This window comes from Podarcis gaigeae, assembly GCF_964106915.1.
Source record: "Podarcis gaigeae genome assembly, chromosome: 9".
NCBI classification, from domain to species: domain Eukaryota; kingdom Metazoa; phylum Chordata; class Lepidosauria; order Squamata; family Lacertidae; genus Podarcis; species Podarcis gaigeae.
The window spans coordinates 46535663-46561900 of record NC_139685.1 but is presented as its reverse complement, the minus strand read 5'-3'; positions in this window follow the sequence as shown (position 1 = coordinate 46561900).

The following is a 26238-nucleotide window of genomic DNA, read 5'->3' as shown; positions in this document are numbered from 1 at the left end:
AGGCAAACATGAATATTCCAACAATGATGTTGTACATTTATTAATTGCCAAAAATGTTATCCTTGTATCAGTCAAATTGCTATCTTTATCATATAATTTGAAGTGCCACACATTGTAATCTAGTCATCCTCCTGCTCTGCTCTACTGTCCTGTCCTTTTCTACAGAAATCTGGTGGGAGATATATCTCTACAGTTCTCTGGATTGCATTTTGCTGAAAAGAAATCAAATTTGTTATCCAGATCTGGCACTAAGAATTTGGAGAATGGTTGTCTAATATCATATCTATGACGTTTGATGTCCACAGCAGATTGTGGGCTTTTGTATCTCACAATCTGTTCAAATGGTAATAAATACACTTTGATACAATCCCCAGATATTGCCAACATGAGCAATCCAAATCACTTCTTTGTTCCATGTCCATCCAGTTGAAAATCCTTTCTCAGGAGGGAGAAAGTGTTAACATTTTGTATAAAGTCAAGTTTAACTTTTTATGAAATCTCTTCCTCGAAGCCATCAAGTATAACCTTAATTAGGCTTAATGTTTGCTTGTTGTGTAAGTAACTAGACTAGTGATAATTAGCAGTTTAGGTAACATAAGGATGGGTTATATTGTTATATTGAGGTTGCTGTCTGGTTATTGTGTCTATCATATTTTGGTTTATCTTGTTGCCCAATTAGAATTGGAGATGTGACAAAAATAATGTTAGTGTTTCTTTAATGGCTGTGGATGGTCTCCTGATGTAGGGGTGAGGTCGAAATTGAGTGCTTGGCATGTTGTGTGAAAAACATTTTTTGAAGTTAGAATGGGTAGTGAAAGGAAAAAAACAAAAGCTGGGAGTTGACTGAAATGTTCGTAAAATAACAGGGTATCTTTCTAGGGATCTGATGTGGACTAGCTGATCTACTGCCTTGTAGAATGCCACCGAGAGCCAGCGTGGTGTTGTGGTTAAGAGAGGTGGATTCATAATCTGGTGAACCGGGTTCACGTCCCTGCTCCTCCACATCCAGCTGCTGGGTAACCTTGGGCTAGTTACACTTCTCTGAAGTCTCACTCAGTCTCACTCACCTCACAGAGTATTTGTTGTATGTGTGTGCGTGGGGGGGGGGAGATTGTTAGCCGCTTTTAGACTCCTTAAGGGGAGTGAAAGGCGGAATATCAAGTCCAAGCTATTCTTCTTCAATGAGGACTAGCTTGCCACACAAACCCTCCCTTCATGATGTGGGCTTTGTTATACCCAGCAGTATTTCCACAGGTTGTAGCAAGCATTGGGCTTCAAACTGGAGTGTTCAGGGTGGGTCAGGACAGAGCCAAAAAAGAATCTGATGAATCCAAAGCTTCTCCATTCCCTTCAAAATGGAACAGGGACAAGAAGTTTAGCAAAACTCCCACCACCACTTTCTGCCCTAGCCCAGGAGGTTGTACATCTTTGTCTATGTACCTTATTCAGTATTCAACACCTTTTAACACATTTTCCTAACCATCAAATTCTCATTTTTAAAGTGAATTTGTTGTGCCAGAGTGCTTTAAGTCTTCTTAGAAGAAAAACAATGAAGACTCTTGTGCCAACTTGAACAAATGAACAAATTTGTGTTAGCATAAGCTTTTATTGACAGGTAAAATCATCAGGCTAATTACAGAAATAACTAAGTAGGTGGAAAAGGCAGCTTAAAATAAAATGAGGGAGAAGAAAAGGAAGGCAAAAGACCTGTGAAATTATCACACACCTCTTAATATATATGGCTTTTTACAACATAAAAAGAATAAAGAATTCAAATCTAGATCTAAGCTTTATATAATGTAGATATTTTCAATGAAGTTTTGACCGCAGCATAAGCTACAAAACTGTTTTGTTCCAAACCAAGTTAAAGACCACAACCTAGCTGTTAGTTGTGCTTATTTACCTTTAGTTTCAATGGAGTCCATATATGACCAGGGGCGTAGCTAGCTGCTCCGGCACCCAGAGCGGCGGGGGCGGGGCAAGCCACACACAGGGGCACCATGGTGATCCACCCAGGGGGCACTGTGGCGAGCTGTCCACGGTGTCCGCCTGGTGGATGCCAGCCCCACACTGCTGTTTCATGCAGCACGGGGCCCTGAGCCACTATGTCACTCCCAGGAGAGACGTGTGGCTAGGGTGTGCTGCAGGCCAGGCCCTGTGGTAAGTGCTGCCCCCAGGGTGTGCCATTTTGTCACCCCCACAGGGATGACACCTGAGGTGGATCACCCCCCTTCCTATGCCCCTGTATATAAAACAGTTCAGTTTTGACCTAAGCATGCAGTATGGGTGATAGTATTCAAATCAGCACAGTTAGAATCAGGCATAAGTATTCTCTCTCTTACCATTCCTACCCTGCATCAGAAACCATCCTTGTTTTAGAGGCCACTTTCCAGTAGCTCTGAACACCAATACCAAATTGCTAACTGAATATAATTAGCCTTTAATTAGAACCAGTTTTACTTTCACCTTGGAAATCACTGCAGTTTCCAGTCCATCCAATTAAGAGAATCTGATTCATCCCCCACCTGTGGACATTGAATAGAGATATTTTAGCACATTAGATAATGGATTAACTCTTTTTTTATATATAATATTTTTTATTAAGTTTATGAAATACAGAAAAAAAAAAAGTTACAAATTTCCGTGTTCTTTTTTCCCAGCAAGTCTAGTGGACTTCCCCGCATCCTCCAAACCCTGCATTCTCTGTGATACAGAACATCAGCAATTTGTTAACTTGTTTCAATACTTATTGTATCCTTCATTTTATCATGTTACCTAATTTCAAAGATGTTATAACCCAAATCTTATACATTTTCGTTTAAACACAATAAAGTTATTTCATTATTCTACCTCTGACTTCTTGTACCTTAATTTCCATTTCATTAATTTACAATTGCTGAAGCTAGAGTTTCCTAGAGGGTGCATTTTTTAACATTCGTACAGCTTATAATGTTTTTTCAAATAGTCCTTAATTTTTTTCCAGTCCTCCTCAATTGTTTCTTCTCCCAAGTCTCGGATTCTGCCAGTCATTTCGGCCAGTTCCATGTAGTCCATCAACTGCGTGTGCCATTCCTCCAGCATGGGTAGATCTTGTGTCTTCCAATGTTTTGCAATCAGGATCCTTGCTGCTGTAGTGGCATACATAAAAAAAGTTCTATCTTTCTTAAACACTCTCTGGTCCACCATGCCCAGAAGAAAGGCCTCCGGTTTCTTAGGTAAGGTAAATCTAAGTACCTTTTTTAGTTCATTATGAATCATCTCCCAAAAGGCCTTCACTTTCGGGCAAGTCCACCAGAGGTGAAAGAATGTCCCTTCCGCCTCTACATTTCCAACATTTATTATCAGACAGGTGATATATCTTAGCAAGCTTGACTGGGGTCATGTACCACCGGTATACCATTTTCATAATGTTTTCCTTCAAGGCACTGCATGCCGTAAATTTCATTCCGGTGTTCCATAACCTTTCCCAGTCTTCAAACATAATGTTATGCCCCAAATCCTGCGCCCATTTTATCATGGCGGATTTGACTGTCTCATCCTGAGTATTCCATTTAAGCAGCAAGTTATACATTCTCGAAAGTAGTTTATTTTTTGGCTCTAACAGTTCTGTCTCTAGTTTCGATTTTTCCACCTGGAATCCAACCTTCTTGTCCACTTTAAAAACCTCCTGAATTTGTGCATAGTGCAACCAATCTCGCACCTTGTTTTTTAGTTTTTCCAAGCTCTGCAACCTCCAATTGTCTCCAATTTTTTTCAATTATTTCCCAATATTTAGGCCAGTAGGCCTCCATGTTAAGTCTCTTACGTGCCTTGGCCTCCACCGGTGAGAGCCACCTCGGAGTCTTACTCTCCAATAAGTCTTTATATTTTGTCCAGACCATCAAAATTGCTCTTCTGACAATGTGGTTTTTAAACAATTTGTGCACTTTAACCTTGTCATACCACAAATATGCATGCCACCCAAAAGCATTATCAAACCCTTCCAGATCTAGGACATCAGTGTTCTCCAATAAGATCCAATCTTTCAACCAGCAGAAGGCTGCAGATTCATAATATAACCTCAAGTCTGGCAGGGCAAATCCCCCTCTTTCTTTCGCATCAGTTAATATTTTAAACTTTATTCGGGCCTTTTTGCCCTGCCAAACAAACTTGGAAATATCCTTCTGCCACTTTCCAAAACATTCCACCTTGTCCACGATCTGTAGGGCCTGAAACAAAAATAACATTTTCGGCAATACATTCATCTTTATAGCTGCTATTCGGCCCAACAAGGAAAGTTTCAATCTTGACCATGTTTCCAAATCTCTTTTGATTTCTGACCAGCATTTCTCGTAATTATCTTTAAACAAATTCAAATTTTTGGAGGTCAGATACACCCCTAGGTATTTTACTTTTTTAACCACATTTAGTTCTGTTTCTTTCAGGAACTCATCTGTTTCTGTAGTTGTCAAATTTTTTGCTAGAACCTTAGTTTTTTGCTTGTTCAGCTTAAATCCCGCCACCCGACCAAAGTCAGAAATTAATTCTAACACTCTTTTAGTACTAGAGACTGGCTCCTGTAATGTTAATACCAAGTCATCTGCAAATGCTTTCAATTTATATTGTTTCACTCCGACCTCAATTCCTTGTACCGACCGGTCCTTTCTAATCATGTTCAATAGCACCTCCAGAACTGAAATAAACAGTAGGGGGGATAGGGGGCACCCCTGCCGTGTCCCTTTTTCAATTTTAAACTCCTCTGTCACCACATTGTTTACTATCAATTTAGCTTTTTGTTCTGAATATATTGCTTCTATTCCATTTTCAAACCCCCGCCCCACTCCCATCCCTTCCAAATTTTTCTTCATAAACATCCAAGAGATATTGTCAAAGGCTTTCTCCGCATCAATAAAGATTAAAACCGCTCTAGTGTTAAGATTTGTTTGTAGAAGTTCCAAAATGTCAATAATGTTTCTTGTGTTGTCAAACAAATGCCTACCGGGGAGAAAGCCGGCCTGGTCCTTATGTATCACTTCATTAAGTACTTTTTTAAACCTACTTGCCAAAATGTCCGCAAAAATTTTATAATCCACATTTAGGAGTGAGATGGGGCGGTAGTTCTTAAGCTGGGTCTTTTCAGTTTCTAGTTTAGGTATCAATGTGATTAAAGCTTCTTTCCACGTTTCCGGTGCCTTCCTCCGCTCCATAATCTGGTTGCAGACCTCCAACAGAGGTTGTATCAAATAGTCTTTCAAAACCTTATAATATTTGGAGGTAAGTCCATCGGGGCCTGGAGATTTGCCTAATTGAAGGTTCTGAATAGCACTTTCAATTTCTTGCTGTGTGATATTACTATTCAGGGTTGTTCTCATTTCCTGAGGTATTTTTTGTAATCCATTAGTTTTGAGGAATTGATCCACCTCCGAATCTTTCTGCGGCCCTTGTAAATAAAGTTCTTTGAAATATCTCTGGAAGCACTTTCTAATTTCCTCGGGTTTCTGAACCATTCTCCCTTCAATCTCTAGATTTGTAACTGTATTAAGTTTTTGTCTCTTTTTCAACTGCCATGCTAGCAGTTTCCCACACTTGTTTGCTGATTCAAAAGATCTTTGTTTCATTTGTTTAATTTTCCATTCCACCTCTTGATTTATCAATTTCAAATATTGTGCTTGGAAAAATTTCACTTCTCTCAGCACTTCCTTCGACTTGGGCCTAGATCTTAATTTTTTCTCTCCATCTCTTATTTTTTTCCAATATCTTCTCCTTCTTTTCATTCCAGAACTTTTTTTTAATCGTGTTTTGTTGTATTAGAAACCCTCTCATAACTGCTTTACTTGCGTCCCAGATTGTTCTTTTTTCCACAGTGGTATTTAAGTTTATCTCAAAATAGTCCTTTAAAGTTTTTTGGGCCTTCTTAACAATCTTCTCGTCCCTTAGTAAGGTGTCATTCATTTTCCATCTAAAGGATCCGGTTGTGTTTAGTCTCAGTTCCACTTTCAGGGCATTATGGTCGGAGCAGGTTTTTGGGCAGATTTCCACCTTTCTAGTCTTGGGTGCCAGTCCTCTAGTTACCCACATTTGGTCGATTCGTGTCCATGTCAGATGAGCTTCAGAAAAGAAAGTTCCTTCTTTTCCTAGGGGGTTCTTAACCCTCCATATGTCAATTAAGTCCATATTGCCAGTCATTTCAAAAAAAGTTTTAGGTAGTCTGCCATCTTTCGTTATGTTAGCACTTTGCGACTTATCCATATTTACAGACACAACCCCATTCATATCGCCCAACATAATGATGTTGTTATAGTCTAAATAGTCCAGCATAATCTCGTGCAGCTTCCTGAAGAATTCCGATTTTCCTTCATTTGGGGCATATATTCCTAATATCAAAAATTTTTCTCCTTGTGTCTGGATTTCAATCGCCAAAATTCTGCCATGTTCATCTTTAAATAAAAATTTCGGTGACAGGCTCTCCTTTGCATATATCACCACTCCTCTTTTCTTGACTTTATCCGAAGAAATAAATTCTTGGCCTAATCTTTTGTTAATTAGCACTTTTCTGTGGAGCCTTGTCACATGAGTTTCTTGCAAGCAAATAATGTCCAATTGTTCTTTTTTCAAAATATGAAATACTTTTCTTCTTTTTTCCGGAGAATTTCCGCCATTTATATTCCAACTAAGAAGCTGCAGAGACATCCTGGTCTAATTAGTGGGTCCTACAGTGGGGTGTCTAGGTTTCCCTCCGATCCCGGAGGTGGTAGTGCTGGTCCAGATCCAGACGGTGTAGGTTTTGGTGATGGTCCCGGTGGTGGAGGTGGCCAAGAAGCTGCAGCTCCTTTCTGGAGGTCCTCCTCGTGGTCGTGTAGGAACTTCTGCTGGTCCTCAGGTGTTTTAATTCTTACTTTCCTTCCTTTGTAAGTAAATGATAGTCCTTGCGGAAACTCCCACCTATAAGGGATTGCGTTGTGTCTCAGCAATTTGGTCAGGTCTATATAGGTGGTCCTAAGATCCAAAAGATGTTTGGGTATATCTCTATAAATTTCAACCTTTTTACCTTCTATCTCCAAAGATTTTTTAAAATGTAGGCCTAGTATCTTGTCTCTTTCCTCTCTTGATCTCAAAATAACCAAACAGTCTCTGGACTTATCTTTCTTTATCGATCTTCCCAATCTAAAAGCCGTCACAATTTTAAAATCCTTGTCTTCCTCAATTCCCCAGAATTTGGAGAACAAAAGTGTCAAAAATCCCTCTAGATTTCCTACCTCCAATTCTGGGATGGCCCTTAACCTAAGATTATTTTCCTTACTTTTCAGTTCAACCAATGACAGGTAGGCTTGTTGTTCCCCTACCTGTCTTTTCAGAGGCCTTACTTCCCCCTTGATCTCATCAACCTTTTTGTTCGCCTGTTCTGCTTTTTGGCTGGCTTCCACAGCTAGTTTATAATTTTCAGCCGTAGCTCCTTGCAGTTTCTCAATTGCCTGGGTATGCTGGGAAACCTGATCAGATAATTTACTAATAGAGGATGTAGCTTGATCAATTTTTGATGATTGATTGTCCACTTTTTGATTTAAAATTGCCAGTTGTTCCAAAATTTGTTTCAGGACTGTTTCAGATCCTCCAGTTGCCATGTCTTCTGCAGCAGGCTGTTCAACTTCCACCTCCTGTGCTGTCAGCACAGTTGGGACAGATGATCTACGTTGATGAGTTAAGGTTGTTTGAACAAGTTGACCAATTTCTTTTCTTTTTCTTTAGCTTTGGCTGCTCTTGTTCTCCCTGAGCTGCTCATTCCACACCTGCCTCTGTTCAAGGTCAAATTGTCTTTTATTCCATGAGAAAGACAAATCCAGAGTGTAAACAATTAAATCACAGAAAGTCTCAATAAAATACAGTTCCCAGGCCTCTATATCTCCACAATCCTCTAGGGGGGGTGTTTCAAAGTTTCAAGGAAGGAGAGAACTCTTTTCCGCCATTGAAGTTCCTATATTCCCCATATTAAGTCTTTGTAATTCCAGAGCACAAAGGGAAGGTTCCCCAGGCTTTCTATTTCTTGAAAAAGGGCCACAAGGTGTCAAGAAGGGTCCCAGCAACAATGTTTAAACGTTAGTATCTCAGTCTATGTAACAGTTTAAACTCCAGCAACAGTATTGGCAGTCTGACAGTTCTCTTTTACGCGCTGACAGTCCGACAACTGGGTTGTCCCTTTTAACTCCGCATAGCTCAAAAATAGGAAGAAAGTTCCAAGAATAGAGTCCACAAGTTTTACTAAGATTTCCCTCTTGTCTTTTCAATACAAAGTCTATCAATGCACCTTTGTTCTGCTTTTACGATCCCTTTTGAACGCTTCAGCACACTTCTAAGCCGTTGCTTTGATCTAGTTAGCAAGATCGGGAGACGGACTTCCTGTTACTCGCCTCCCGTTTTCAGCCAAATTCCACAAATTTAGTCCAATATTTAGTACCCCTTACTCACGGGTATGTTACAGCCAATTCCGGTGTTTTCAAGAAGAAAGGTCAGCGCTCATCGGCAGCAGCAGAGCGGCTTTGCTTCCACGAAAAGAGCGATGAACTCACAGCGCCGCTCCCCCTTTCACGTTCTGGAGCCCCTTCCGAGGTTCCTTCTTCGTTTCTGGGGGGGCTTTTGGCGCCCGCCGAGTCCCACGGCCACAGGCTCGCTCTGCCTGTGGTTTTTCTTAGTGGGTCTCCGCTTTGCCGCAGCGGACGACCCTTTTTCGCGGAGCCCCTCTTCACAAAGTAAAGAGGACCGCCATTGCCGTTTTGCGCCGCCTCCGGAAGTCTAGATAATGGATTAACTCTTGAGGCACCAAACTAGATAATCACTCAGCTTCTGATGTTGTTGTTTAGTCGTTTAGTCATGTCCGACTCTTCGTGACCCCATGGACCAGAGCACGCCAGGCACTCCTGTCTTCCACTGCCTCCCGTAGTACCTAATAAACGGACCCTGAACTCACCTGCTTCTCCAACTATTAAGGATACAAAGGGATTGCTGCCAGGAGGACTTCAAACCCTATTGTAAGGTTTGCTAGGGTGAGGTGGGGAGAATAATGTCCATCATCACATATTAAAATAGAGAATATTTCATATGTATTCAAAACTCACACAACTTTAACTCTGCTAAGACTGCAATCTAGTATAAACACCAACCTGGGAAGAAGTACCATCTGCAATGGTTTGTGAATTGTCAATCTGCAATGTTTGTGAATTAAAACAGGTAACAACAGACACACTTTTACTAACAGAGCAATTTTGTGTAGGTTTACTTAGAAGTATGATTTCAGTGGTTCTTACTCTTGTGTAAGCATGCAAAGAATATCATTTAATTTCCATGAGTTCTTACAGATTGATTCTCATTATTGCTTATTAATTTGGACTAAAGATAAGCTGGGGCAGAAATGAAAGTTGCTGGAACATGGTGGGTCAGTGAGCTATCTGCTCAAATTGCTGGTTGTGGTCAGGCAAGCCACTATTCTTATAAGCTTCCTGCTCCCCACCCTCTCCAAGGTGTGACGATGTAATGCATGCTACACACTTTGAATACTGCACATGTGTCATTCTGTCAGTTCTTTGGAAGATTAAAGAACAAGACAGAAATGTGCAAAACAAATGCATAATTGTGTTTAATGGTATACCCCAAATTAATACTTTCTAGATATAAAGCAAATAATTACACTTCTTATTCTTTCTCCCTGACTATCTCACAAATCCTACTCCAAACTCCTACATCTTTCCCCCATCTCCCCTGAACTTTCTTGCTGCTTCATCAGTGGAAGAAGGTCCACTGCTTCACCCTTTCCACTCTGAGCCATAGCATGAAGTTATGACTTTGTAACAGATATGGAGAACTGAGCTATTTACTTTTATGAGCATGGCTCACGTCTGTAATTAGCACTGGGGAAACTACATTTCCCAGCATTCCTGTGACACCAGGACCACAGACTTTAACATGGTGTGTCAGGGGTTAGAAAGGGAAGGGATAGGAAGATGGAGATCTTCTTTCCTTCCTTTATTTAATCAATTCAGCCAGAGCAGGTGACAGAAGCTTGGAGAAGGGGAGAGAGGGAGGTTGGTAAATGAAAAGGGGATTTGGGACTCACCAGGGGTATTGATGCACTCTCAATGACATAACCAGGGACACAGCAGGTCCAAATTACGCTCAGAATAAACTAAGCAATTTTCTGAGTAATTTATTCTGAGCCCAGTTGTCTCCCTGTGCATAACTACTCGTTTCACAAAGCTTTGTTTTTCCCTTTTTGTATTCCACCCTTCTTCCATGGGGTTTGGTGACACTGAGCATATATAATGTTAACCAATTTGTTTTTTATTTTTTTATTTTTTTGTGGATGTGAAAACAAAAAGCAAATCCTGCCAAGTTCATTTGGGCTAAGCACACTTTTAAAACAGATTTAATATTTTATAAGGTGAAAAGCTTCCTGATGAGCTTCAGTGGTTACTTTTTGCTTCTAGAGGGATCCTACCAATTTTAATGCACCTGCTTAAAATGTAAAACTGTATTGTATCCTCATTCTGTTGCTTTAAGCACCTTGGGGCTTTCAAATAAGGAAACCTGATGGAGGCAATCTCTTTGTGTTGCATTAATATTTTGCAAAACATGCACCAGCATATATTTTTTACATGACTAATTCCAAAGGTGCAATTAGAATCAGTAGATTATGTAATTTTTTTTAAAAAAAATGATACAATGAATCCACATAATTGGCAGTAAAGACCCAAAGTGACCATTAAGAGTAAATGTATTCATTATTTTATAGTGCACAGTATATACAAATATCACAAACTATGCAACTCATACAGATTTTCTTTAAGAGACATCAAAGATAGAAAGAGGGGCATGAGATTGTGGTGAGGTCAGTGCAGTACAAACATGCCAGCAGAAGACCTGAGGCATTTGCACCATGCTGGCCTTGTTGTCACCTCTCCTTTCCACCCTAGTATGCTGCAGTGCACCAGGGACGTGGGTGGCGCTGTGGTCTAAACTACTGAGCCTCTTGGGCTTGCTGATCAGAAGGTTGGTGGTTTGAATCCCCACAACAGGGTGAGCTCCCATTGCTCGGTCCCAGCTCCTGCCAACCTGGCAGTTCGAAAGCACACCAGTGCAAGTAGATAAATAGGTACCACTCTGGCAAGAAGGTAAATGGTGTTTTCATGCGCTGCTCAGGTTTCAGTGTTCCATTGTGCCAGAAGTGGCTTAGTCATGCTGGCCACATGACCTGGAAAAACTGTCTGTGGACAAACGCCGGCTCCCTCAGCCAGTAAAGCAAGATGAGTGCTGCAATCCCAGAGTTGTCTGTGACTAGACTTAACTGTCAGGGGTCCTTTACCTTTACCTTTTTATGCTGCAGTACACAGGCCAAAGGGACAATAGGTGACTAGTGCAGCCCCAGCACACTGTCTGCTACTGGTTGTTAGACTAGATCTGCTGTCACCCATGACCACTGGCCATGCTGGCTGGAGAAATGGGAGCTGTAGTTCAACATCATCTGGACAGCATCATGTTGGCTACCTCTGTTTTATATCCAAGAGCACATTTTCAAAGAGGGCAAATTTGCTTACGCCATTGAGTAACCATCTTAGATTGGAACGACAGTAATGTGTGCTGGCAAAGTTATTTATATCCATGAAAATGTGAAGTATTCCATTGAGAAAGCTAAGTTAACATTCAGAAATGTTTTTCCCTCCCCTAAACTAGCATGTTCACTGGTAACTGACAGTCGTGGTGAAGCACCTGCCACAAATCGATGCCAGTGGGTTGGCAAAGTGGGGGGTACAGTGAGAATTTTCTATAAAAATTATAAAGATGGATTTGAAATGCAGGCTTTTCTGGGAGTTGAAAAATCAAGTCCTGTGATGTGCTGTGCTGGGATGTTACTTCACAGGTCACAAGAAATACAAGATACAAGTGTTCATAAATAAACATATTATTGAAAACATCCAGGTCAACAGGAGAGAAAAACAGGAATATGACTTCTTTCCCATTGCATATTTATGTAAAAAGCATCTGAGAATTGGACTTCAAAAACTGAGCTAGCTTAGCAAAGAATTGTCACATTGAACCCATAAATATTTCTATGTATTTGTGATGTAACACAGAGGAGATTGCACTAGTTTAGCCTAGCTACAGAATCATATCTGTGCTGCTTGTTCATTGCACACACACACACACACACACACACACACACCATGTAGTTGGGCCTGGTAGAAATAAAATGCCTAGTATTTAATATATTTAAATTCCTAACTTCTTTCTAGGAGATTAGAGCAGGAAACATAGGCTTATCTCAATCCCATGTCAAGCTCTCTTCCACTGTATGATTGGCATAAGGCTGCCCAGGACAGTGATCTTCATAGCTGAACATGGATATGAATATAGATGTTTTTCTTTGAGTAGACCATTTTTCTCTACTACATTGCAGTAACTTACAGTTTGGGTACTATAGTGGTCTCTCATTTTAAATGTCCTTAAATGGCAGCCCTGTGTTAACTTCTCCTGTTCAGTCAGAATTCCCCATGACTTTTTCCCATCTGGCCCTGTTCTGCAATTTGGGCTGCAGCCATGAGGTAAAGAAATGTAGGTGATTGTGGGCCTTTCTGCACTTGCCATTTATAGTGGTTTAGTTGCTGGAGGTTTAGTTGACTAGTATACATGACATTAACAGTAAAGAGTGGAGTTTGGGCTTTTCCATTGCATTAACCCTTTCCTTCTCTTCTGCCATCCTCACAGCTCTTAACTGCCACATGTTGCCCACACGCCACTTTCATAATTGACACATTCATTTTGCCATTTCTTGAATACTGCAAAATCTTTCATGACATAACAAATCATTTCATAATGAAATGATCTGTATGTGATGTTTGCAGAAATAATGACTGGTCAATGTTCCAGGATTATGAGACCCCTGAGAGAAAGTTCTTCACAGTATGTGATGGAAGAAGTGTTTATAGCTCATAAAAGTATTTAATCTAAGCTCCCTTTCCAAATAGGGATAAAGTAAACATGGGGTTGAACAACTCACAGCCCACATGATATGTGTGCAGTTATTACCCAAAACTTTGGATTGACTCATATGTGTACAGTGCTCATGACCTTGGGTCTAGAGGTTTTACATTCATCAAAGCTGGTCACCCAGAATCTAATAGTTATGACTGACAACTCATGTTGTAATGTATAATTTCCTGACAGTATAAATCTGTCATGGAGGTAAGTTCTTGTCTAAGAGGTTAATCCTCATCAGTAATTTTAAAAAAGGGAGGAAAATGGGATTCTTTTTGACAATTGTTCGACTTATCAAACAACCTTTGAAATATCAGAGATGTGGCATTAATGTTTCATTGTCACATTTCAGCTCAGTTTTCAATCTCCCCCCCCCCCCATTTTAACAGAGTTGAAATTTATTCTTGTGCAGGAAGTGTTCTAAGTCCTGGTGTTCCTTTCCCTCTGTGAAGGCACATTTGACAGTCTGCAGTAAACACATCATATTAAAAGCACGTTTTTATAGCTAGACAAAGCACACTCCTAATTCAATACTCTTGGATGGGAATCAAAAGAGTTACCTCCTCTGCAAAGGGATCAAGCACTTCTTTGACTTTAATGAGTCTAAAAGTTCAAGACTTCAGACAATAGATCAATTTGCTGATGCTTCCATCAAACTGGCTGTGAACACACAAACCTACAGAAGGCAATTTATCTTTTCATGCTTTCATCAAGTCCCTTTTACCTTGTTAACGCCAGGATTTCACAGATGTGGCCTGTGTTAAATTAAAATGTTCCACCCTTTAAATACAACACTAAGAACAGATTTTTAATTCAGAAATAGCAATTATAAAACTCTAATTTAACATAATTCTATTAAATTCACACCATTAACACTAGCTCTTAATACTGAAAGAGAGTGGTAATGGACATGTGTGTTCTGGTTTTGAACACAAAACATGTATCTGAAGGACAGACCAACAGAAATATGTGCATATAGTGGCTGGAGTCTAGATGCCTAGATTTATTTGGCTTGGATGTATGAAAATGCCTGCTTAAGCCTAAAGCTCACTGAACATGCCTTAGCTAGACATTATTATTTAAAGTTATATTGCAAAGTTATTATGAGTAGCAATGTTGCTGAAGTTTGTAAATCTGTTTTATCAGTTTGAGTCTCAGTGACTTGCAATGCTTGTCTCCAATCCAAGGAAAGCAATAGAGAGCCCAGAATTTGATTTGATTCCAGTGCAAGACGAAGAACTTTCCCTTCTTTTTGTTGTTGTTGTTGTTTAGTCGTTTAGTCGTGTCCAACTCTTCGTGACCCCATGGACCAGAGAACGTCAGGCACCTCTGTCTTCCACTGCTCCCGCAGTTTGGTCAAATTCATGCTGGTAACCTCAAAAACACTATCCAACCATCTCATCCTCTGCCGTCCCCTTCTCCTTGTGCCCTCCATCTTTCCCAACATCAGCCTCAGCTTCACAATCTGTCCTTCCAGTGAGCACTCAGGGTTGATTTCCTTCAGTATGGAGAGGTTTGATCTTCTTGCAGTCCATGGGACTCTCAAGAGTCTCCTCAATTCTTCGGCGATCAGCATCAATTCTTCGGCGATCAGCCTTCTTTATGGTCCAGCTCTCACTTCCATACATCACTACTGGGAAAACCATAGCTTTAACTATACGAACCTTTGTTGGCAAGGTGATGTCTCTACTTCTCAAGATGCAGTCTAGGCCTGTCATTGCCCTTCTCCCAAGAAGCAGGCGTCTTTTAATTTCGTGGCTGCTGTCACCATCTGCAGTGATCATTAAGCCCAAGAAAGTAAAATCTCTCACTACCTCCATTTCTTCCCCTTCTATTTGCCAGGAGGTGATGGGACCAGTGGCCATGATCTTCGTTTTTTTGATGTTGAGCTTCAGACCATATTTTGCGCTCTCCTCTTTCACCCTCATTAAAAGGTTCTTTAATTCCTCCTCACTTTCTGCCATCAAGGTTGTGTCATCTGCATATCTGAGGTTGTTGATATTTCTTCCGGCAATCTTAATTCCGGCTAGGGATTCATCCAGCCCAGCCTTTCGCATGATGAATTCTGCATATAAGTTAAGTAAGCAGGGAGACAAAATACAGCCTTGTCGTACTCCTTTCCCAATTTTGAACCAATCAGTTGTTCCATATCCAGTTCTAACTGTAGCTTCTTGTCCCACATAGAGATTTCTCAGGAGACAGATGAGGTGATCTGGCACTCCTATTTCTTTAAGAACTTGCCTTAGTTTGCCGTGGTCGACACAGTCAAAGGCTTTTGCATAGTCAATGAAGCAGAAGTAGATGTCTTTCTGGAACTCTCTAGCTTTCTCCATAATCCAGCGCATGTTTGCAATTTGGTCTCTGGTTCCTCTGCCTCTTCTAAATCCAGCTTGCACTTCTGGGAGTTCTCGGTCCACATACTGCTTGAGCCTTCCTTGTAGAATTTTAAGCATAACCTTGCTAGCGTGTGAAATGAGTGCAATTGTGTGGTAGTTGGAGCATTCTTTGGCACTGCCCTTCTTTGGGATTGGGATGTAGACTGATCTTCTCCAATCTTCTGGCCACTGCTGAGTTTTCCAAACTTGCTGGCATATTGAGTGTAGCACCTTAACAGCATCATCTTTTAAAATTTTAAATAGTTCAGCTGGAATACCATCACTTCCACTGGCCTTGTTATTTGCAGTGCTTTCTAAGGCCCATTTGACTTCACTTTCCAGGATGTCTGGCTCAAGGTCAGCAACCACACTACCTGGGGTATACGAGACATCCATTTCTTTCTGGTATAATTCCTCTGTGTATTCTTGCCACCTCTTCTTGATGTCTTCTGCTTCTGTTAGGTCCTTTCCACTTTTGTCCTTTATTATGGAAATCTTTGTACGAAATGTTCCTTTCATATCTCCAATTTTCTTGAACAGATCTCTGGTTCTTCCCATTCTATTGCTTTCCTCTATTTCTTTGCATTGCTTGTTTAAGAAGGTCTTCTTGTCTCTCCTTGCTATTCTTTGGAAATCTGCATTCAATTTCCTGTATCTTTCACCATCTCCCTCGCATTTTGCTTGCCTTCTCTCCCCCGCTATTTGTAAGGCCTCATTGGACAGCCACTTTGCTTTCTTGCATTTCCTTTTCATTGGGATGGTTTTCGTTGCTGCCTTCTGTATAATGTTACGAGCCTCCATCCATAGTTCTTCAGGCACTCTGTCCACCAAATCTAAATCCTTAAACCTGTTCCTCACTTCCACTGTGTATTCATAAGGGATTTGACTTAGATTGTATCTTACCGGCCCAGTGGTTTTTCCTACTTTCTTCAGTTTAAGCTTGAATTTTGCTATAAGAAGCTGATGATCTGAGCCACAGTCAGCTCCAGGTCTTGTTTTTGCTGACTGTATAGAGCTTCTACTGGGAAGAGCGGAGGGCAAGTACAAGTAGATCCAGAGCTGATGAAGCGGCTGGGCCAAAGCCGAAAGCCCTTCCTTCTACCACCAGCTAATTGACGTACCACTAATTGACATTCCATCATTGCCCTCCTACTTACATCTTTCCGCCTGCCTCTTACCTGGCTGTGGCAGAGATGGTAGGTAGGTCTTCCACCTTTCAGGGAATGTAGGCCATGTTTCTCCTTTGCTTGATAAATATTTATTCCAGTGTGCCTGATACCTGTCAGGTGTCATAGAAAACTCCTTTAGGAATGATCGCTGGGTTGTGGAGCACACTTCCACCTGCGGGCAGCCTCAGATGTCTGCACGCATGACCTTGGGGTGCAGAGCACACTCCCCCTCACAGATAAAGCCACAGCTGTCTGAACATCTTGCCCTCTGTCTAATCTTTTGCGATCTCAGTAGTCTGCCGTGTCCTGTCTGTGACCTTTGTCTCTGAGACCTTTGTCTCCTTCATCATACACTGTGCAAGGGGAAAATGATGCAGTGGAAACAGGTGCCAAAATAACTTTGTACCACCCCACGATCTCAGGATTGGAAGATGTGTAAAGGTCACAGTCCAAAATGTATCTGACTAGTTTTGCATATTGTGCCAATAAAAGGAGCCTCCACGGAGCTAGCTGGCAGCTTGCTTGTAGCTTGCCTGTGCACAGCTCACCTGCATTACCAACTCCTGCCTCATGTCCTTCACTTAAAACTCCCATTTCTGAAGTTGTCTGGGTTACTGCTTTAGCAGCAGTACACATGCCTGGGTGGAGAAGCCAACCTACCTTTCACCTCTGATGATGTCAGAGCCAATTTATCCAGCTAAGGAGGTGGGGGAAAATATATGCCACTACTAACACCACAGCAGCATCACAGCAATTGAGGTGTTGTGGGATGGAGGCTGAGGCTCACAGGTAAATCTGATGAGGGATGGTGGTCATTTGTTGGGAGATAGATTTAAGCCACAAAGTGATCTTGAGATCATTATTAGGAAGTCTGGTGGGGTTTGTGCACTATATCCCAAATAGCTCAGTTTGCTTAGCCCAATTTCAAATTGAACACAAGAGATGCTGCATGTAATTAATTGTAATATTAAATTGCTGTGATGGGTTCCTTGGAGAGGAAGGGCAGGGTGTAAATGTAAATCTACTGCTGCTGTTATTTAAGCTGGCCACGTTCCTGAACTCAGTGATCCTGCTGCAGCGCTAGATTTGTTCAAGACAGTTAAAACAGTTGGGCTTATATACATCTAACATAACTGCATAGACCTAGTCTCTGTCTCAATATGTATGCATACTGTAGAGGAAATATCTAACCTTTACATTATTGTTTATTTTCTTTTACATGGAAATTTCTAATTTCTTGGACTAAACAATTTGTAAATGTACCTGACTAGCTAATTCGTTTCCATAGCTGACTAGCCAATTAGTTCATATCTCTTTGTGTACAAATGATACGATGGCCTGCTTTGTTCTTAATAACACCCTTGTTTTCTCAGCCAGGTAGCAGCAAAAAAGTTTTGCTGATTTTTAAAAAAAATTGTGGAAAAGCTTATTCTACCACTCAAACAGAACCACCAAGTATTCATAATAGCAACCGGCAAGAATTCATAATAACAACCCCCTTGAAATCATTCTTTAAGTTGCTTATTATAATAAAGTTCAGGAGGGAAATATGTTATCTTGAGTCAAGCATTATATCAGCCTGAAATTTACCTTTTTTTAAAAAAAAATAGAAAGCTGCACATACAGTATTTGTCAACCAGATGAAACAGAAGGAATTTTTAAAATAATAAACAGTGGAGTAGTTTATTATCGGACAAGGATTAGTGAATGATACCAAATTGCGCCCCCCCCCCCCCAGACAGGGGAAGAGAAAAATAAAACAAATTGAGTTCTAGGTAATGCCTTAGGCATGAGGTTGAAGAAGACATGTGAGCATAAAATAGCTGCTCCACATTTGTAAATCTCCAGATAATCCTACTGCTCTTGTACCTCCATTTCTGTTACCCTGATTTGTACATTCCCACCAAAATGGTTAGATATCAGAGCAAAAACAACGGGGGAGGGGGCTGCACAAAGCACATTCTGCAGTGCCATAGATATATGTGCAGAAAATGAAGAGACTTAAGAATGAAAGAATTCTATGCATTTCCTCAACCCCCCAGAGGAATACAAGTCTGTGTTGGTAAAATTCCTTTATCAGTAGCATGCAGGGAAAGGCAGCGACAAACAAGGACAGAAATACAGTGGATCTGCATAAAGGCAAGGACTTGGAGGCCCAGACCTTACCTCTGAAGAAGAGAGCTGCAGAAAGAAATGGACGCGCCAGGAGATTAGGAGAGACTTTGAATCTCATGGCCTTTAAAGAGCACTTTGCTGCCACCCATGGGAGAAGGGCAAAAAATGATATCATCATAAGACGAAGCTGTAAACGCATCTGAGTGCCCCAAACTGTTTTTGCATCTCATGTTTAGCCTGTTGCAAATTGGCAGCAAAGCTCCCTGCTGTGTCTTAGTGATAACATTCACCAAACTCTTCAGACATTCATTTCATCTGGTGGTAATAGGATGGTGGTTTGTTGCTGCACATTTTCAACTTGCAGATAAATTTCTCTCGTCTCTCTCTCTCCCTTCTTCCCTCTGTGTGTATGTATGTAAGTATAATTTCCAGGTTTGTCTGGGAATTCTTGGAGGAAACACAATGAGATGTGTGATATAAAATTGCCTCAGACATACTGTGCTCTAGAGATTACCCCAGGGTTTAAAGGATCAAATATGTCTTCAAGGATGCATACTGGATTAGAGGCAACATTGAAGTAATGCCCTGAGAAAATGCACACACACAGAGAGTACCTATTCCTTGTGATATGTGCCATTCTTTGCTTAACAGAGGTGGTCAACATGGGGCCCTTCAGATGTTAATGGACTAAAACTCCCAGCATTCCTAGTCATTGGCTATGCCGTCTGGGGTTGATGGGAGTTAGAGTCCAACCCACATGCTACCGAACTAAACCAATCCACGTACAACCAAAACCACATACCACCAAACGAAAAGAACAACATGTATTAAAAGTAAAGGTAAAGGTACCCCTGCCCGTTCGGGCCAGTCTTGCCAGACTCTAGGGTTGTGCGCTCATCTCACTCTATAGGCCGGGAGCCAGCGCTGTCCGCAGACACTTCCGGGTCACGTGGCCAGCGTGACAAGCACACGGAACACCGTTTACCTTCCCGCTGGTAAGCAGTCCCTATTTATCTACTTGCACCTGGAGGTGCTTTCGAACTGCTAGGTTGGCAGGCGCTGGGACCGAACGACGGGAGCACACCCCGCTGCAGGGATTCAAATGATTTGTGCCATTCTTTGCTTAACAGAGGTGGTCAACATGGTGCCCTTCAGATGTTAATGGACTAAAACTCCCAGCATTCCTAGTCATTGGCTATGCCGTCTGGGGTTGATGGGAGTTAGAGTCCAACCCACATGCTACCAAACTAAACCAATCCACGTACAACCAAAACCACATACCACCAAACGAAAAGAACAACATGTATTACTGTATGCTTATTATTACTTATTATTTATTGTTGTTGCTATTATTTTCTTATATACAGTATCTATATCTATATCCTATCTATATTTTATTATATATGTCTATACAGGGATTCAAAGTGAACATTAGGACAGTAAGAGTTGTTAGGCAGTGGAACAGACTCCCTCAGGAGGTTGTGGACTCTCCTTAATTTGAGGTTTTTAAGCAGAGATTGGATGGCCATGGCTGCTTTAGTTGAGATTCCTGCATTGCAGGGGGTTGGACTAGATGGTCTTCGGGGGGGGGCTCTTCAACTCTATAGTTCTGTGATTCTGATTCACAAAGGGTGATATCCAATGTTAGTCACACTCAGAGTAATCACATTGAAATAAGGAGTCTTCTCTGAGTATGACTAAGTATGCCTGTACATCTCACACCATATTTTATTGTGTGTGATGCACAGGCCCATATTTAAAGTATTTTCTGTTTTCAAATCCTATGCCATACGTATACATTATCACTTGTAAAGACTGCTATTTTACTGTTTTGTCAACTATATGGGTAAGTTAAATCATTTAAAAAAAAATAAAAATAAAGAATATATACCATATGAAGCTGCCATATATTGAGACACACCATTGGCCTACCTTGTCCAATGTTATCTACTCCACTGGCAGAGTTACAAACAATTTTTTTTATTATTATCTGCCCCATTAAACTGAGATTGTTTTAACTGGAGATTGAAACTGAGACCTTGGGCATGCAAAGCACGAGTATTACTCTAATGAATAATTACCCTCCACAGTGTTCATCTGTGTCAGCCTCCATGCATGCTCAGGTAACTCATGGTTGTCATGCCACAAACTATAGAAAACTGGTTTATAGCATTTCAGTTACCATAAACAGCAAAATAATAAGATACCAGTTTTAAACAATAGGAATAATTACAATTCACATTTGAGGGAGGGGGGTTAGTAGCTTCTAAAAGGTGAATGGTGATGTGAATAATTTTCTAATAAAAGGCTAATAAAAGCTCGCCAAGCATGAAGGTTCATCTTTATTAAATGTCGAGTCATCCACCTATTCATGTCCCTACTGTCAAAGCAGCATCAGCACTTCCCATATCCGAAAGACATCTGATGGGCCATTAATTCTCATGCTGATACTGAAGAAGAAAGAGAGGCTGAATACAAATATCTAGAATGAAAGGGTTTTGTTGTTTTTAAATCACCCAAATACTCTTACAACACCTTGCCACTTATAGTAGCTTAGCATAACAGTTCCTTGTAGAAATCTTGGTCCACGTTTACTAAAACTACAGGTTTACTAATATCACCATCTAATTAAGTATCAACAATTTGAACTGCAATGTGGCCAGGGTAATAGTGATATTGAAATGAGCACAGTTTTGTGCATGTCTGCCCAGAAATAAGCCCTATTGAATGTAAAGGGACTTGCTCCTAGGGAAATATGGTTGGAATTGCAAAACTTTCTCATACCAGTAGACTGTGAGTTTGGATTTCACTGTAATTTATTAGAGCTTTTAAATCATTAGTCTTGAGATACGATTTTACACAACTAACATCTCACTTAGTTTCATATTAAGAAGCCCAGCATACACAGACTCCCACATCCTTGATGCCATTTTGGCTGTGGTCCTATATTTACTTAATTGGGAGTAAGTCCCACTGAACTCAATGAGATGTATAAATAAGTAGATATGTATGGGATTCCACTCTCGGTACAGAAGTCCTTCCCTGCTACACAAAGCTGAGAATACAGAGTCTCCATCAAAAACTGGGAACATGATACAGTATATATTGCATTTTGTAAAGCATGTCTCTCCAAGCACACGCTTATTGTGGCCTAAAAATTATCCCATCTGTTAAAATGGATTAAGTTTGTGTCTGTTGTCTCCTTTGAAGCTGTCTATAGTATCACAATGTGTGGTCCTAGTATATGTTTCTGCAATTTATTGTTTTTGCTGCTATTATAATAAGCTCTTACATTAAGATAGCTTGTAGTGAACCATTCACATACGAGACATTTTGATATATGGCATTGAAAGTGACCAGGAAGGAGATGATTGCAAGCAAATCCCCCCCCCCCCCGTCTCACTTCTGGTGATTTATAAGGCTGTTGTGTGGCTCGGCGCCATGCTTAGATGATGCTCGTGGCAGTTTTCCACAGCAATTGAGAAACCAAGAGACAGAGAGTATAAAACAAAGATGGAAATGTTCCTCTGTTAGCTCCAAACCCATACATTTTATTTATTGATTCAGTTGCCCTCAACAGAGTGCTTTATAGAGCAATCCCCTATAGGTTGCAGAATTCATAGGCCTGAGTTATATGGGACAAGGGAAACATGACCAATAATTTCACTTCATAAACCACAAAGTCAGGAAAGAGAAGAGAGAGCCTAGGAGACACTTGGCTATATAGTGCTGAGGTTAGGATGTAGACGAGGCTAATTATAAGTTTATTAGGAATGTGTTTGCAAACAGCCAATTAAAGCAAGACACAGTTGCTTCGAAGTGTCATTGTTCAACATAAATAGCTGTAGTTAGCCCAAGGTAGCACAGTATGTCAAATTATACAGCACATAATTGGAATGACAGAGATGGCCCAGAGCTTTGGGATCATTGGTGAAATGGGGAAAATATTATTTACCTGTTGTTGTTAGCCACCATTTGGAGACTGAATAACCTATGATGACCAAATACAACTAAGAGAGCACTTGACCTTTGTGGAAATGCTCATTACAAAAACAGGGGGGAAAACCCTTCTATTGCTGGCTGAATAGAAACTCTTAAGGGCTGTTTTGGCAGTGTGGGTGCAGAAAGGAGAAAGGGGGAGAGGGGAGACTGGCCACATCTCTCACTGGCCTTGTTTCACACCCCAAGAGTTTTTGCCCAGCTGGAATGTGGTCTTGAACTCTGATAATGCCTCTTGTTTGCCTGACTGGGGGAGAAGTGTGCAGAAAGTAGCCTACTGGACAAAGGTAAAATTTACATGTATTGCTTTACTCATTTTTGTTCTGGTCTCACTTCCCACTATCATATGACCCTAAGAAAGTTACCTAGAATTGAATGTGGCCCTCAAACTGGAAAAAAAATTCCTCACCCTTGCATAAAGCTGATACTATGCCCTTGGGTGAGCAACCAGCTCCAAAAACCAACCTCACATGGGTGTTCTGCAAATAAATAAATGCAAGGTTTGTAAAGTACCAGATAATGCATTAAGAATGATCACCGACACTTAGCTCTTAAACAGAGTTAGAGTTCATAAATGAAAGCCCATTGCTTGATGGTTCATGAAACTACTCAAACACTGAAGTCAGCTTTCATATTCTGTCCCAGTGGAGTGAGTTTATAGATGCAGTTGCAATTCACTGAGAAATTAAACAAGATACTTAGTGATGACTGAATGCCATAGGTACACTTTTTGGATTGCTCCTCTGGATGATTTTGACTTGATGAATACATAGCAGGTCATTCCGGCTCCACATTGCAGGAAGGGCCACGACTACAGTGAGGTCAGGGCTGTGTTGCACCAGTGGAAGCACCACATCTGCTTCACTGGTGCATTCACATATCATCACCCTTGCTACATCTCCACCCCTCTAAGTAAGCAGTAGTGACTCCACAGCTGGGAGGCTATTGCTTACTATAGTGACAACTCAAAAGACTTCATGAGTGAATCTCTTAGGCTGATATGGTGGGTCCTGCCTTTGTCAGACTTGTGATCTCTTCCCATGTTTCTAGCATGAATGCAGAGCTACACCAAGTGCAAAACACAGTTTTTTGCCCAAATATACCGATAAATGTTCTGCACGACTGCATTCTGACTGATTACATTTTGATGCCTGGTTTTAGCTAATTGTTTTTACTGATGTCTATTATGGTTACTCAGAGAATACGAAGACTTTCATACTGACAGGCTGCCAATCAAAATTCAATGCTGTGTAAATCTGTAAATAAAAATCTACTCAGACATTAGAATACAATCCTGCATGGTAGTTAGCTTTATTCATAACTTTGGGTGGTTGTTGGTTTTGTTTTTTTAAGACCCACATAGAACATTTGCTGCACATAAATACTAGCATCACATTTATTTACACTTCATTAGGGACTGATGTAGTGAATCACACTGATCTCGACAGACTTCACAGGAGACATATTTTATTGCTAGCACAGAACATGGATGGAAATTGAGTCTAAATAAACATGATTTACAGACAGATGCCAGCTGACAGCCATTCTACTGTTATATACAAAATGTACAAAGACAGAGATAATCTACTTTTTCTTGTTACTCTTTAGACGTTTTCATGCTCACTGTAAGCACCAAATATTTCTTTACTATTTTGCTTTGGGAACACTGAATGCTCCAAGAATCTGATGTATTGTGCTAAGAACATTTTCTGTCCTCATTGAATTGGGTACATAAGGTACTAAATTTGTGGCTATATGGTGATGAAAAGCAGAATATAAATACTGGAAATAAATATACATAAATAAAAAGAGTAGCCATAGGAAAGCTAATCTTAATGTTATTTAGAACTGGACTTGAGAAACTGAGATGATGATGATGATGATGATGATGATGATAATGGACCATATTTCTGATACCAGTTCTGAAATTCAAAACTCATTGTATTCCTAGGTGCATCAGGTGCAAAGAACCCTGAAACCTGTAATATTTCAGGTGTCTGATGTTCATACCAAACGCTTGAACATCCTGGTATTCCCAGGGTCCTTGATGCCTCAGATGTTGATATTGCAGGGTTCAAGGCACCAGACAATGGAGGAGGATGACTGCCATGGAAAGTAATCCCAACTAAACATTTTTGTAGATGACACCCAGCTTATGGAATGCTTCACCAAGGTGGATTGCTTGGTTTCCATGCTACGGTGATGGCCTTTGCTTGTTTTGGTTATCCCAGGCCTTTTAATTGTATATAGTTCCTTGCTGGTTTTTATCATGGTTTGAAATCTAGCTGCTAAGCCATTTTAAATGTTTTTTTTTTCTATTTCTAAAATTAATATTTTTTCTTACTGTCTCAATTCTGGTCGGTTTTGTACCTTTAAATGATTTGTGGACCATCCAGAGAGTGAATATTGTTTGTGCAGTGAAAAAAGGAAAGATAAAGGACCCCTGGAGAGTTAAGTCCAGTCAAATTCACCTGTTGGTGCAGCACTCATCTCTGCTTTCAGGCTAAGGGAGATGGCATTTGTTCACAGACAGCTTTTTCCAGTCATGTGGCCAGCAAGACTAAACCGCTTCTGCCACACAGAGCATCATAATGAGTGCCAGAGTGCACAGAAACCCTGTTTACTTTCCTGCCTCAGTGGTACCTATTCATGTTGGTATACTTTCAAACTGCTAGGTTGGCAGGAGCTGGGACAAAACAATGGGAGCTCAACCCGTCGCACAGATTTGAACTGCAGACCAAGAGGCTTAGTGGTCAGTATACTGTATAAATGTAGCATACAGATAGACATTTGAGAGAAATTGAGGTCCCTTCTTAAGGGTGGCACCTTAATGTGCTGCACACACCTGCCTTTCAAACCAGGTAATTGTGAACTTCAGTGACTTTCCTTAAAAAAAGAGCTTTTAGTAGTAGCTTCCTTTCTAAATTGAAACTTAAGTTGCATGTTGGTAAGTCACAGTTTTTTCTTGTTCTTGGCAAATGAGGTTTATATAGCATCATTGCAGCCATCTGAGTCAAAACTCTTTGGGTTGTGTGTGGGTGAGCAGCATTGCTAAGGGATATAATAGTGGTTCGTACAGTTGCAGAAAATTTTAGCTATCTGGAAGAATTCAGATCAGTTCTTTGAAACAAAAAAGAGAGGGTATGATTAGTAAGAGGCTCTTCTCTTGTTCTCTCTAAGCAGCTTTTTTTCTATTTTCAAAAGCAATTAATATTCAGGGTATAAAATAATTTAGAAATTCCAAGAGCTAAATAGGAATAGTTATGTGCCAAATATATAAAGTCAGCTATCTAACATGAATGCCAAATTATAATTAAAACAGGCTAGCAAGTGGGCTGCTTGATCCTATGCAGTAACATGTCCAAGAGGCTTGTAATCCTGCAGTGACATTTTATGCAAAGCACTTGCTATTAAATATTACCACCCACCCTCCCACCCTCAAACCCATACTAAATCCTCAGTACCACTTTGCTTTTCTAATGACTCTTTAGTGTCATGCAAGGGTCAGGTGGAGAAAGCTGTCAATTTTGGTTTCACTCATTAGGCACTGGGGTTGCCTTCCTTTCCACACAGAACCTGCC